Raw genomic sequence first — 5,722 nt, 5'->3', positions numbered from 1 at the left:
TGCCGTTCTACTACGGCTCAAAGGAACACTATGTTTTCCTATGGGAAAATGAGCTGGTGGCCGTGCCAAATCTGTTTCCTGAGGAGCAAAACCCAGGTATTGATCAACAGGAAATAATCCTAGATATAGGAGAGCAGGGTAGGCTCTGTTGAAACAAGTCTGCTTCCTTAGGAAGCTAGTCTGTTCACATGCAGAGTGGTGTTTAAGCTAAAACAGAAGCTTTCGATCTTGCAACTGTGTTCCAGTTCAGGCAAATGGGAAGTGATATTCTCAATCTGGTTGTACAACCAAGAACAGATGAACATCGAGTACAAAATCACTGTGGAAGGAGTACTGTGTGGCTGTTATGTTTATTGATCTGCTTATGACATTTATATCCTATTTTTCCTCCAAGGAGTTCAAGGTGACATGCCTATTTCTCCTTCTCCCGATTTTATCCTCACAACAAGGCAGGTTAGGCCGAGGGGTGAGGCTCAAGGTTGAGGCCCCAGGGATTTGAACCCAGGTCTCCCAGGTCCTAGTCCAACACTCTGACCACTATGCCACACTGACTCTCCTAGAACCTTGGCATGGTGGCCATGTATTTGATGTCACCAATGGCCATTGCCTAGCAACTGAATGCACGTCTGTTTGAGCTGAGGTTCTTGCTTCCTCAGCGAGTAGAGGTGTGAAGAGATCTACTGTGCTGGTCTTTGCTGATTTTGTTGACAATATGCCATCTGAAAAACTCCCGAATGTAAGCAAATGTTGACATTTCTAGTGGTCCTAGCTCTAGGATGTAGAATACTGGTATCACAAAGTTTGGCAAACAGCTATCCAAGGTCAAAGAAAGGCAAGTTTTTGGCAGAGAAAAGTGAAGGTTCTCTAGGATGTTAGCATTATATATAGTAGTGGATCATAGGAACCAGCTCCTAGGGGCTGAGGTCCCTTTGCCCCCCCCTAAAATATTTGAGGGGGTCACCCCCCAAAAAAGTTGATGGGCATTGCCATTCAAATGCTGTGCGTGTCTTGCGATTGATTGTGTGGGGCAGGGCTTACCTCCCCCCCCCCCAAAAAAAAATATTATTCAACTTGGCATCCCTGTAGTAGGTTGGATATTATGTTAAACAGGTAAAATTTTATGCTATGTGCATACTAAAATGTGTTTTAAAGAAACATTGTGTGTGAATCCTATAGTACTGTTCAGGGGAGAGTTAATTTATATTTATCCATGATTAACGTTAATTTTGTAATATAGTTTGACATGGAAAGGGGGGTGGGACAAGATACGTATATATATTTTCAGCCACTACCTGCACAGTTTAGGGGTAGGAGATGCTTTATGGAGCTGGTCTTTCAGCAGAGCTGATGGAGGAGCCCTGCTTTCCCCCTCTCCCACTGAATGAGTCTAATGGAATGGCTGCTCCCAGGTGGCAGTTGAAGGAGAGGAGACCTAATGGAACTCTATGCATGTAGTTAGGAGAGCATATGCCACCAAACTGGCAGGTGGATTCTTGATGCCAGTCATAAAGATCCTAACTGTGGATTAGAGGTTTGGGTGAATGGATGCTGGGATTGACAGTAGATTCTTTTTCTGGCAAAGACTGTGTGAGAAACCATTCTCAGATGATATGGAGAGCGGAGAAATCCATATTCTTTCCATTTTAATGTATACCTGCACTTCCCAGATCAACACACAAACAGAATGTTACTTTGAGAGTTGCCCTTTCCCCCATTTTGCAAAGAGGTTCCCAACCCCCTAAATGCACATATTAGAAAAAAGCATGCATATAAAATGCATAAACTGGTGAAAATAAAATTCTGAAATGCACGAGAGAAGGCTGCTTTCAAAAAAAGATGACATTTAGACAAACTTGAACACAAAATTAATATATTAGGAGAAATGCACACTAAAAATGTGGGAGGGTTTCCATTAGCACTTAAAAAGAGAAATTCCCAAATTGGTACAGCCAAAAGGGACACTAAATTTTCTTCAAAAGAAGCACAGTGTGTTCATATGGGGTGGGGGGAATATGCAGGTGGCATTGCAAGTTATTTCCAAAGGAGCAAGACTCAGGTATTGATCATCATGAAATAATCCTATATTATAGATGCTTCTCATGCACAGTGCAGAAGGGAGTTTTGATGCCTTCAGGGATTTCTCTAGTTCCAAGGAGCTCTAGCTAAGGGGACCAGCATTTTGGGTATCAAAAGCCAGCCAGCCCAGGACCACCCAGTGGATCGTCTACCAGCATCGGCTTGACTGCAGGATTCAGATCCTTGTCAGCATAGAGGCCAGTGATGAGTAGCTACCCAGAGCAACCTGACTTATCAACAAGACCCAATCTAATCCTTAACCTTTCAATTGCAGGGATGCTGAAATGGATTATGTGGGGCCGAATGCTGATTATAATGGCTCAGTGCATCCTGAATCCAACCAGTGGACCAACTCCACCTGTATTCATCAATACACATTTGCAAGGGTAAGTTAGTACTGTATATCAATAGGTTTCAGGGTGCCATGCAGCCAGTGATAACTCCAGCAGAGCTACGGTATATCACTGAAAAGCAAACTATCCAAATAAATGTGAAATAGGATTTTTTTCAGTTCCACTTGTGGATCTGTCTGTAGATACAATGGAATATACTCAGAGTCTAGAGTGGATTTCATGCTCTTTATTCAGCTCATAGTGGTGAGGAGAAATGAAAGTCCCCCCAAAGTATCTGCTTTATATACATTATTTACACAATGGGCTGCACATGATTGGCTAATTCCGGAATTCTCCTGTAGGCCAATCAGGTTGTGGATTCACTTCCATCTGGAGCTGGATTGGGTGGCTCCTGCAGACCAATCATACTGCTGCATTGTTCTAGGACCAATCAGACTGCTGCATTCTGAATCATATTGTTCTAAGACCAATCAGACTGCTGCATTTTGGATCCTATTGTTCTAGGACCAATCAGACTGCTGCATTTTGGATCCTGTTCAACTCAGTACATAACATACAATTAGACTCTGTTTATGGCACTCCCTTCTCCAAGAGTTCTGTTTGGCTCCCTCCTTGATTTCTTTTAGATCAGGTGTGGGGGATTAGCACCAATTCCCATCATCCCTGGCCCCTGGACATGCTTGCTTAGGGCTGTGAAAGCTGTAGTTCAGCAATATCTGGAGAGCCAAAGATCCCCCCCCCCTCACCTGTTTTCAATGAATAGTAAAACCTTTCTGCTTCCAAGCAGTTAAGTCATGCTGGCCACATGACCCGGAAATCTGTATGCGGACAATCGCCAGCTCCCTCGGCCTGAAAGCGGAGATGAGCTCCACACCCCAAAGTCAAATTCAACTAGACTTAACCATCCAGGGGTCCTTTACCTGTGCTGGGAGTGAGGGAAATAGCTGTGGTGGGTTGGGAATCTGTGGGGCTTGCTCAGAAAGTTTCTCTGTGAGTGGGGAGGCCAGGTAGCTGGAGAAGCCCCGCCCCCCCACCATGTCAGGAGTTTCCCAATCTCAGCCTCCCTCTGGATACCAGATCATTTTCTGCCTCGTGGCAACTGGCAAAGGTTTTGGAGTGTTCCCACATTAGTACACTAGTCATTATTAAGTTCTTTTTAAAAAAGCAACAGAGCAGAAGCTGAGAAGGCAGGGACAGCCCTCTTTCCTCTTGGCCAGGCAACAAGGAATGAAATTGGTGTTCATTTTCTCCAGCTGCAAATACGCAGGTTTGCAGAGAGTCAAGAGTATTCACCAGTCACATTCACCTCTCTGTAACTTGGCAGCAAATGGAAAAGTTCATTATGAAGCGAGGCAGGTGAAAGGGTAGCTGAAGCAAAACCCTTCTGGCTCCTGAACCGCTGCCCAAAGAATAAAATGGCTCTTTCAGTATAATAACTGACCATCCCTGAACCCATGGACCAAAAGCTGCTCTTGTTTTTCCATCCACTGCGACTATGAGGAAATCTGGCAGGAGGTCTTGAGATCAGTGGATCACCAAAAGCTCCTGCATCTGCTGGCTGAAGAAATGCAAAACAGCTTCCTGACAAAAGTCTGCCAACCATAGTTGTAAGGATGAATAACCTGCTTTCTAGCTTCCTTCTCCCCTAAATGTTGGGGATGAGTTACTTACATTGGGACCTTTGCATGTGGGGGCAGAGAGGGTCAAATATTTCTTCTCCCCAGTTCTTGGGACATAGAGAGTTGCCTCCTACCAAGTCAGAGGCAGTATTGTCTGCATTAACTAACAGGGGCTCTCCAGAGTTTCAGGCAGGGCTCTCACCCAACCCTATGCTGAACTGTCAAGGATTGAATCTGGGACCACCGGCATACATGGCAGGTGCTCTACCACTGAGCCATGGCTCCTTCCCCTCTGCAATGGGAGATTAAGAGAAGTGAATGCTACTAGTTTCATATTTTGTTCATGGTGACCTCTGAGATGCTACCTAAAAAGACAGGCATTGTACACCAGCTTTTTAGTCCAGACACCTTCATGAAGGGATTATCTGCCATGTTGAGGTAAGAGGAAGAACAAGGTGATGGAATGGCAAACAGAGCTCAGCACATGAGATGGGAATGTGCCTATTTAACAAGATCCATTTCAGGACTCTTGGAATTGGACACTGGGTGTGGATCCCTCCCATGGTAGTGTACATCAAAGCTGCCTTGGACCAATGAAGAGTTTGCTGGGGTACCAGAAATAGCTGCAGCTATCTACATTGGGGTGAGGGGTCCTTACTCTAGAGGAAATGGGTAGAGCAAGGAGCCCCATGTTTCGTTTCTGCTGTCTTCCCATTAACAGCCGAGAGTCCCCCCAGGCTAAATTATTGGCCCCAACTGCCACAGTTATACCATCATTGGCTTCGCTCAAGAGACTGTGAAGCAAAGCAAGATCTCTGCCCCAAACAACATATTTTGGTTGCTGTTACAAGATAGCAGATGATGATGTATTTATTAAATCTCTGAGGGTGGAGGGGCTATTGAGATTTTCTACCTAAGGCCATCCAGTAATGGTGTTTTGTGGGTGGCTCAAGGGAGTATTTTTCCCAAACTCTCTCCCCATTTAAAAACGTCCTCCAGAAACAGACACCCACACACCCCAATTTAGATGGCAACCCCAATGGGGGACACCACCCTCCCGGATGGTGGTTTTGAACACCCGGTTCTTATTCATGCTGTGAGTCCTGAACAAAGAAATCTGGTGGGCTGCTTGGATTTTACGTTACTGAAGTAGCCCCTTTCGCCTCATTGCAGATCATCTGCATTATCTGCAAACCAGCAAGATCAATGCCAAAGGATCGGGAACGACAACCATCCTCTGTGGAGGACGGCAACTCCCTCAAACCACAAAATTGCCCCTTGACAACTATCAACACCTCCAGCCGTTGTCTGGCTCGCTTCAATGGACTATGTATTTAAGGGTCTCTAGTGCACAGGCAGGGACCACTTCACCTGGGGTTCCATTCCCAGCCCCTGCTTTTGTCAGCGGCAGATGCATGATTGTAACCTGCCCCATTACATCACATGTCACCCCTTTTCAGCCCTGCCCCATTTGCGTTTCACCTCCGTTCTGCCATCTTCCTGGTCCAGAAGGACCCCCATGTCAGCAATTGCACATCAACTGGACTCTTTGGGCACTGACTCTTTGTGAGATTTTTCCAGGACACTGATTGTATTCATTCATTCATTCAATTCATTCTCTTGTTGTCCATTTTCATCATTATTTCAGGGTTCTAGCTTTTTGCCAAATCTTTT

The 5,722-nt window shown here is 45.3% G+C and overlaps 1 protein-coding gene across 2 annotated transcripts in view; it reads left to right on the top strand.

The window, feature by feature from the left end:
- Positions 1 to 613: 613 nt before the first annotated feature.
- Positions 614 to 5,722, top strand: part of PEX10 (peroxisomal biogenesis factor 10) — a 16,386-nt gene continuing 11,277 nt past the window's right edge. For both annotated transcript variants that reach the window (XR_014514206.1, XM_083452252.1), the window contains exons 1-2: positions 614 to 736; positions 2,351 to 2,462. The gene's annotated coding sequence lies outside the window, so the exon portion shown is untranslated. The remainder of the gene's footprint in view (positions 737 to 2,350; positions 2,463 to 5,722) is intronic.

This window comes from Podarcis tiliguerta (genome assembly GCF_965153285.1).
Source record: "Podarcis tiliguerta genome assembly, chromosome: 8".
Taxonomy (NCBI): domain Eukaryota; kingdom Metazoa; phylum Chordata; class Lepidosauria; order Squamata; family Lacertidae; genus Podarcis; species Podarcis tiliguerta.
Note: the sequence above shows the minus strand (reverse complement) of the source record. Positions and strands in the feature narration are given on the sequence as shown.